Source organism: Plectropomus leopardus, chromosome 19 (assembly GCF_026936395.1).
Source record: "Plectropomus leopardus strain MGB_pleo_1.0 chromosome 19, ASM2693639v1, whole genome shotgun sequence".
NCBI lineage: Eukaryota > Metazoa > Chordata > Actinopteri > Perciformes > Serranidae > Plectropomus > Plectropomus leopardus.
Window position 1 is genome coordinate 13,413,325 of NC_142194.1, and position 9,224 is coordinate 13,422,548.

Consider the following 9,224-nt stretch of genomic DNA (forward strand, 5'->3'; position numbering starts at 1 on the left):
GTGTCTTTTACTGTGATATCAAGTCAAGTCAAGTCAATTTTATTTATAAAGCCCATTATTACAAATCAAAATTTACAGCATACGACATCCCTCTGTCCCCTGACCCTCACATTGACTAAGGAAAAACTCCCCCCAAAAAAACCTAAAACTGGGAAAAAATGCTAGAAACCTCAGGAAGAGCGACTAAGGAAGGATCCCTCTTTCAGGACAGACAGATGTGCAATAGATCTTAGATGTCGTAAAAAACAATGAAATTACAGTAAATAACAAAATGACATATAGGAAAGAGACTTGCCTTAAGCTGTAGGAACCCTGATTACTACTGATCTACTCTTAATGTTTTTTCACAGTGAGATAAATGGAAATACTGACCTGTTTTTGTGCATTCATCATTGTATTATTTGTGCTTGACAGATTGTTGTCCATGATCAGATATGACTCGGACTCCAAAGTATCTTTGTATACCAGAGGTGGGACCAGGTCATTTTGCAAGTCACAAGTAAGTCTTAAGTCTTCACACTCAATTTGCAAAGTCTTAAACTTAAAGTTTTGAGTCCTAAGAAGTCCTAATGCATTTCTCACCAAATGTTATGCGCTTTCAACAACAGAGTAATAGTAATCAGTCTCAACTTACAGTTCTTTGTGTAACATTAACTGTCAAACGAAGTTAGAAGTTTTTGCATTCCTGTCTGTAATTTTCGAGCTGCACATTTTGCATGATGTTAACATTAATGGTGCACTCCTCTGCCGAGCTTTAATGACAGCTAGCTCACTCAGTATGTTGTTGAATTATTGTGCCTGACTAAAACTTATTTTTTTAAATAAAGTACCGAGAAGGGACTTCTGTTTTTAATTTGGGATTAGTTGATTGACGTACAACTTTATGATAGTATTTTATGTTTATTTTAAATGAGAAAGTGAAACTCCAGTCCCCCTCCTCCTCTGATAAATAAAGTACAGTCCCACAACACTGGCAAAGAAGCTAAGCAATGCACTGCTGTGGACAGGGCCGCAGCAAAACATATTTTAGCCACCTAACAATATTAATATCAGTTTAGGTGCACATTATTTTTTATATTTGCTCCTCTTTACGTTATATAATTTTTGATTTTTGGGTGAACTGTCTTTTTGAGGGAAGATTAAGGAGCTGCTGCCAAAGATAAAATGAGTAAATTATTTTGATTAAATAACTGCACAACCTTTAGAATTTACACAAAAATACATTCATACATTTACCACAAAGAAGAAATTGTCCACAAGTTGAACAGAATCTCTGAGAAGATTGAGAATCACGGAAAGTCACCAGTCAGCTTTCTCTTCAAAAAAAAAAAAAAAAAAAGGATTTGCAGCTGTTGTTTCTCTCATTAGTGAATTGAATGAGTTGTTGGTAAATGCTGGTTTATCCTTTTTTTATTTGTGCGGCTCTGTCCTGACTCTCAATCCGATTATATAAGTGAATGTACAGTAGCTTTCATGTGTTTGTTGAGAGGGAATCTGCAGCAGTTATGCATCATCATCCCTGATCGTGGTTAAAAGCAGCTATATTCAGGAATGGTAAGGCCTTATATCTATATTTTAATGTAAATTTCATTCAAGCATTATTTTTCAGGGTTGTATTGCACACACAATTTTATTTTAAAAATTTGGGTTTATTTTGAGTTTGTTTTATGTCCACTGGCTCAGTTTCAACAGGTTGTGTCAACAGCACAGTTTCCTATTAGAAAACAGGTACATAAAGTCACAAAAAATGTCACATTTTCACCTTATGCAGAAATTGTTTTTGTTGTTATTATGATTAACTTTATGAGTAAAGAGAAAATCTGGTGGAAAACTGAATAAAGATGGGAAAACGTCTTAATATTACATCACACTGTCTTCTCAAATCACGCTATTTCAGCAGCTTCATGAGCGGGTTAAGCTACTGTAACACCACATGTGAGTCATTTACTTATTAATTAAGTATATAATATTTTTGAGATATTACTGTTGTTAGTAGTAGTTTCCGTGCTGGTATGTCTTTTGCTGGTATGTCTTGTCATGCTGTTATCTATGGTTTAATGATCTACTGAACCATATAGTCCATTTCCTGTAAATCAGTGGTGTAAGAGTTTGTTTTGCCACATTGATAAGTAGCTCTGATAAGAAAATACATTTTTGTGCAAAAAAAATCCAATCAATACAGTGCAGATGTCTGCCAGGCACCACCTGTGCTGTTAAAAATGTTTGGGATTCAAGCAGATGCAGCACAGCGTGTTTCTAAAGCTGCTAGAAGCTAATAAAAATACATGCCTTATCTATTTTTAATCTGTTTTTCAATGCAATTAAAACTTATAAAAACAAAAACAATTCAATAGCATGGTCTTTATTTATTTACAGCAAAGGCACAAATATCAAAGAAAAATGTTCAAATCAACAAAATCTGCGTGTCTACAAAAGTAGGCAAGCAAAATGCTCTGCTTCTGAAATATATCCAGTTTGGTATAATACTGTGCCGAGAATTCTGGCTAAATATGCCATTTGATTCCTCTCACTTTTCTACCTTTTCTTTATTCACACAGAGATTTTTGAACAGACAGGTGAAAGCATGAAGACTGTTATTCTTGCTCTTGGTTTGTTTACATGATTTTTCTTTTCTTTTTCTCCAGGTGAAGCCTTGACGTGTCACTGTGGAGGCCTGACAGACTGTGCAAGTCTTACAGAAACCTGCTCAGGTTCAAATAAAGTCTGTCTCCACATCTGGTTTCTTCATAGTAAGTATAGGTCATTCCTTCTGCAAAAAAACAAAAAGGAAAAAAACACATTACCTGTAGAAGTTCAGGGTCATTACTTTTATTGGAATGTTACAGACATTTACAAATAATCCATCCTGCCTTTTTCCATGTTTTTACAGATTACTACTTGTTCAAGAGTTGTTTTGATAAAGACGCCTGCTATCACCCGACTAAGTCAAGTGGATATTCTGGCAGATGCTGATCTTCTGATCCCTACAACTGATAAATGAACGTCATGCAGCACATCTTACAGTTATAATGATAATTTACACGCATTTGTCATGTACTTTGTCATAATAAAGATCAATCATTAAAAGACCCTGCACATCCATGTGGCTGATTAAACCTTTTTTCAGGACAGTTTGCATGGAACAGGCTCTCCCTGACTCTGTTAGCTCTATTACACTTGTTAAAATGCAACAAAATGGCACCTTTAAAATCTAATTTTATCTTATGTTTTTGACTTAAACTACAAAACTACAAAAAAACATAAACAACCTTCAAGAGACAATAAAAAGCCTCAAGGAGACACAAAATTACTGCAAATAGACACATAACAGTGTCAAAAAAGAGGCAAAAGCAAAAGTTTTTGTGTTTTGCACCTGTGTAGAGGCCATTCTTTATCATTTTAAATCAGTGCTGGCTCAAAATTAAAATACTGATATCACAGAATACACAATTTCATGGTGCAGTGGCCATGCAATCAAAAATTGTTTTTTTAACTGGGTATTATTATTATTATTATTATTATTATTATTATTATTATCATTATCATTATTATTATTATTAGTAGTAGTAGTAGTAGTAGTAGTAGTAGTATTAGTATTATTATTATTATGGGGGATTTTGTCCTTAAAAGTCAGAGATGGTGCTTTGAAAATAAAATAAAATAAAACAAAATAAAATGAAATAAAATAAAATAAAACAAATAAAATGAAAAAGGCAAAAATGTTCCTGTGGTTGCAAAAGGGTAAAACCAATATGGATATTAGCCTACTTGTATTAAAAAATGAACATGAACGAGAGAAAGAGAGAAAGAGTGAGATAAAGGGACGACGGCTGATGACGCTCATTAACTGCACCTGGCACACCAGCACGAGACCACCCCAACACACCTGCCTGTTAGCGGCGAGCCCCTCTGCCATCCCGAATATGAAAAATGAGGAAAACTTCACGAGAAAAAGTGTGAAAATGGCATACTAATGAAGTAAGTCAGGAGGAAAGCAGCAACATTTCGGATGGCGGCTGCCGTAAAACTCCTAAGAAGAACAAACGAAGAGGAAGAAGAGAAATACTTTTAGCTAGCGAGGTAACGCAGCTAGCAGTTAGCAGTCAGCTAGCAATGGACTTCACGTGACAATATTCACAACTTTGATCGATTTTTATGAAAACCCTTTTGATTGTTTCAATCGTTGGACCCTTGTGGAGTGAAGGAATTTAAATTATGGAAGAATGGACACATTTTGGGACTGTCTGACCACTTCAAAGGTAGGGAGTCGTCACTGTTTTTAGGATTTAACCGAGCTAACAATGTGTTGCATGTCCATATACCGGTTAACAAGAGTGTAGGTTTATTGCTGACTCAGAGTTTTATTGAGCTTTTAATTAAGGTTTTTTTGGAAATCAAAAATCGATAGTGTGTGTTTGTGTGTGTGTGTGAGAGAGTCACGAAACATAATATCGCGACACTTGAATGAATCGCTATTTTCTCACAATCCTAATGTCTTGCAGATTCACACATACATTACAGAACAAAGATATATGATTGTAAAACCACAATCCAAAATTTGGAAATCCCCAAGGCTGGATAGAGTTATTCGCCACACTAATATCGGAAGTGCATTAAAATGAATCACTAAAAGTGAATGGTTTTAGTCAGTCGAACAAAAAGTGCACGAGTAATACAATATCACTTTATCACAGTGATCTCTGTCCTGATCTCAGGAGGTCTTAGTGGTGTTGTCAAACTATATGAAAAAATAATCCTTACTTTACTGCAAATTATGTTTCAGCTGACATTTTTCGACTGCAAACACAAGCTGAGGTTTCCTTAATCTGTTGTTTGTTTACTTGAAAAGTGTCAACATTTATTGCATGCTTGGGCTTAATCCATGACATAAGTTTTCACCTGTTTTAATGTGAAAAAGCAGAGCAGGAGAGTTTATTACAAAGGGTGACTGTGGGGCTTTTTTGGTTGATATGCCTCAGCTTTGGATCTCCCTGTTCAGTTAAACAATCTGTTTAAATCAAAATCCACATTTCCTAAACTTCTTGAAACTCCTGTGTACATGAAGACTCTCTTTTCCACATCCTGATTTGAATGACATTATGGGTACCCCTCTATTATGGTGTTGCGCTCTTTTTTAATTTCCATCTGATTTCCTTTTATCATATTTTTATATTTGTTTTTTGTTGCAAAATGGCTTCTCTGATTTTGGTAAAAACTGTCTGATCACAAGGTCTACAGTCTCAGTCACAACTTTTGGAAATTTGCAAATTCCAGTGATAAGACTTTGTGCAAAAAATCTGTTGTCAAACTGCAATTTCCATCTTCAATAATGAACCTTAAAGCTAAACTTTTATTAGATTTGAGGGTCTTTTTTCAGTGAGGTGCTATTTGAACACTCTGCCCTCCAAAGGCAAGTGTGTCTAATTTCACTTTTACACAGAAACTATGTGAAACTGCAAATAGTGCTTCACACAGGTGTTCGTGGAGAAAAAATACCTTTACAACTTAATTACTCAAACTATTTAAAGATAATAACATTGAGAACATTTTTGATTGCAAATGACGATTTAAGATATTTTGTATTTTCTCTGGTGAATCGGTGGAGTCATAGTGGACATTACAGCATCCACGTCTGTCCTTGACATAACACTCAGAGTGTGAGGAAAACCCAGATGGCAGTTTTAGAGTTACTGATACACTAGTTTTCACGCAATTACACGAGTCTGTATAAAAGGGAAGCTGGCGACCTGCAGAACACATTTGAGGAAACAAAACATCAGAGGAACAGTTTACCAGGTGAGATTTTTTTAAGTTTTATAAGATTTAAGTTTTTTTTTAAGCATGTGCACGATAAAAGTCTATATTATTGCATTTGATTTCTCACACTTATCCACCTTTGCTTGATTCACACAGAGATTGGTTAACAGACACCTGAAAACATGAAGACTGTGATTCTTGCTCTTGTGGTGTTGCTGGTTGTCAGTCAGGGTGAGTTAATGTCCAGCAAACACAACAAACCTCAAAACCAACTACAAGAATCTGCAGCTTATTTAAAAATATCTGTAAATAAATATCATGTTTCCAGTGTGTCTATTGTGATCAGATTTTAGAGCTAAAGGACAATCAGTTGTGGCAGTAAAAAATTTTCTTTTCTTCTTCCAGGTGAAGCCTTGAGGTGTCGCTGTGGAGGTCGGACTCAATGTCCAAGCAGCGTACAGACCTGCTCCGGTTCAAACAAAGTCTGTGCCCACATCACGTTCCTTCATGGTAAGAGCAGGCCAGTCCAAAAAAAAACATTAAGGAAAAAAAACACATTACCTGTAAACGTTCATTACTTTCTTTGGAAAGTTATCGAAATTTTCAAAGAATCCATCTTGTCTTTTTCTATGTTTTTACAGATTACAGCTGGTTCAAGAGTTGTTACGACAGAAACACCTGCTACTCAATGATTAATTCAAATGGATATTCTGGCAAATGCTGCTCTTCTGATCTCTGCAACTAACAAATGAAGGCCATGTAACATATCTTCCAGTAATAATGATAATTTACAGTCATGTGTTGTGTACTTGTGTGTAATAATAAAGATTAATCATGTCGCAACTTTTTTTCTGTTTTTTTTTTTTTTCATCTAATGGTATACCAAAACAACAGAAATGTAATTGTAGGTGTGTCGTTACTTACAATTATTGCATTATATTAAAAAAAAACACTGTGTTTAATTCTGGGAAATAACAGACTCTTGTCCTGGCCTGTGAAAGTCACGTTTTAGTGATAGACAGCTATATTATTCCAATTCCTGCACAACTTCAAATTAAATGCTGTCACATTTGTGTATTTTTCAGCGAAATAATTTTTAAAAACTTTTTTTTTTAGGTAAGTGTGTGTAGAGCAGACTCCCCCTGACTCTGTTAGCTCTATTACACTTGTCAAGTTGAGACAAATAACAATAATAATAATAATAGTAATAATAATAATAATAATAATAATAATGGATAGGACTATATAGCGCTTTTCTAAGAACTCAAAGACGCTTGACACCTTTAACATCAAATTTTATCGTATTTTATAGAATATTTGCTTTTGTTAGACTGTCACAGGGAGGGTGCAGACAGAAAAACCTCCACCTGCTCATGAAAGATTATGAGACACATTTCAGCTGCTTTATCCCAAGTCTGCTGATCAAACTGCTGAGTTTTGTCTTTCTCTGTCACATTGCACCATCTTGTGTCAGATGAGATGCTGAAAAGATTGTTGGAAAAGCAAAGCCACAGAAACCCATATGTGTGTATTCCACTGTGTTAGTTCTGGATATTTCACCTTTCTTGCTCAAACTGGTTAAAGATAACTAACATTGAGTCAGATATCGTTTACAATATGATCATATAAAACATCTGTATTTTCTCTGGCGAATCGGTGGAGTCAGCAGGTTTTGCAGCATCAAGAGTGTGAGTAAAACCCAGATGACAATTTCAGAGTTAATGATTAATCAGATCTGAATCCATTACACAACAAGTCAAAATATAAAGGAAGTCGGCGACCTGCAGAACACATCTGAGAAATCAACGCTCAAGTGGGACAATTCATCAGGTGAGATGTCTTTAAGATGTTAATATGTGCATGATGAAAGTGCTCACAGCTAAATGCGGCATTTCATTTCTCACACTTCTCCATCTTTGTCTATACAGAGATCGTGAAGACACGTGAAAACATGAAGACTGTGATTCTTGCTCTTGTGGTGTTGCTGGTTGTCAGTCAGGGTGAGTTAATGTCCAGGAAACACAACAAACCTGAAAACCAGCCACAACAATCTGCAGCTGATTAGTAATACCTTTAAATTAATATTATGTTTCCAGTGTGTCTGTTGTGATCACATTTTAGAGCTAAAGGACATTATTTTTGGCTGTAAAAATGCAGAACTAGTTTATATACAACTGCTGAATTATGTTGGGGTTTTTTTTGTTTGTTTTCTAGGTGAAGCCTTGGAGTGTTGGTGTGGAGGGGCAATGCATTGTTCAGGTCCTACAGAGATCTGCCATCCAGGCGAAGTCTGTGGCGCTGTCACCTATCATAGCAACCGTAAGTATCGATCGTGCAGCCTCTGAAATGCATCAGGGCCCAGAAGCTGTCAAGGGCCCATGTAGGAAGACTTTTTTTCTGCTTTTGGAAGTCAGGTCGTGGCGGTTTGAGTCCAGCGCAGGCTGTTGGATTAGTGATGATACATTTGGTGCTTCAGCTGCTGTCTGTGGTTCTGATCCCTTCAGTTGAGTAGTATGGGTGACAGTTTTGATGTGTGGCATTCAGCAATGGTGTATTTTGGCTTTATTTAACCAGAGGGAGAGCAACCAGCAGCTAACAGCCTGCAGCTGTAGCATCTTGAATTCAGCCTGTGTAAACACAGAGAGGTCCTGGTTGCAAACCGCCCAGATTTTCCACCAGACCAGCAAACATTCTGTCGCTGCCTATCACACAGGTTTACCCCAGCGCTGCCCTGGCCCACTTTAGCCCCTGGCTCTGTGTGTCTGTGCATTTTTTTTGCTTGAATATGCCCATGAAAACAATATTGGCCCTCATTCAGTGTATAATCCTTTGTATATAAATATTAAAATCTGTGTAGCTGAACCATCATTGTCAGTACCATGAACAAATAATTCCTTTAAATGATGAGTGCACTTCCCATGATAAGTCCAGCTGTATAGCTGATCTTACAATATTTTTCCACCCTTATTTTACCCACTGAAACCCGTTTCCAGGACTGTGATGGCACCTGTGCAATTATGCAATATGTGATTTCACATTTTATAAAGAGTCTCTTCAGCTTCATAAAATCAGTTTACATTCTTTTCAAAGACTCAGTCCTCCTAAACATGTGCTCCCAGAGTCAGGTTAAATCACACTGATGTTATGCAGCTGCCTTTCATGTTGTTCCTTCAGTGTACTGTTCACAATTACCTGAACCAGTTCAAAGTCATAACTTTCATAATAAACTTGTAGAAGTTGTCTAATAATGCATCCCGTCTTTTTCCATGTTTTCACAGCTTGGAACAGCTTCTCTGGCTGCTTAAAGCAAAGTTTTTGCAGTCAGCTGAATAGTCCGAGTATATCCTGCGGATGCTGCAATACTGACCGGTGCCAGGCAGCGCTGTATACATGTTGAAGAGAATGAGTGAATGTCATGCAACTCATCCTTCAGTGACTTAATAATCTGAATAAACTCATATGTTGAA

General features: G+C 36.4%; 2 long non-coding RNA genes across 3 annotated transcripts; both read left to right on the plus strand.

The window, feature by feature from the left end:
• Positions 1 to 3,855: 3,855 nt before the first annotated feature.
• On the plus strand, positions 3,856 to 6,600 carry LOC121938030 (uncharacterized). Of its 2 annotated transcripts, none has more exons than XR_015774975.1 (4): positions 3,856 to 4,259; positions 5,914 to 5,988; positions 6,163 to 6,267; positions 6,399 to 6,600. It is a non-coding gene; the product is annotated as an uncharacterized LOC121938030 (long non-coding RNA). The 2 variants fall into 2 exon arrangements; XR_015774974.1 differs by lacking the exon at positions 3,856 to 4,259 and adding an exon at positions 5,723 to 5,796.
• Positions 6,601 to 7,512: 912 nt separating this feature from the next.
• On the plus strand, positions 7,513 to 9,224 carry LOC148186323 (uncharacterized). The gene is made up of 4 exons (XR_015774978.1): positions 7,513 to 7,587; positions 7,686 to 7,757; positions 7,972 to 8,076; positions 9,036 to 9,224. It is a non-coding gene; the product is annotated as an uncharacterized LOC148186323 (long non-coding RNA).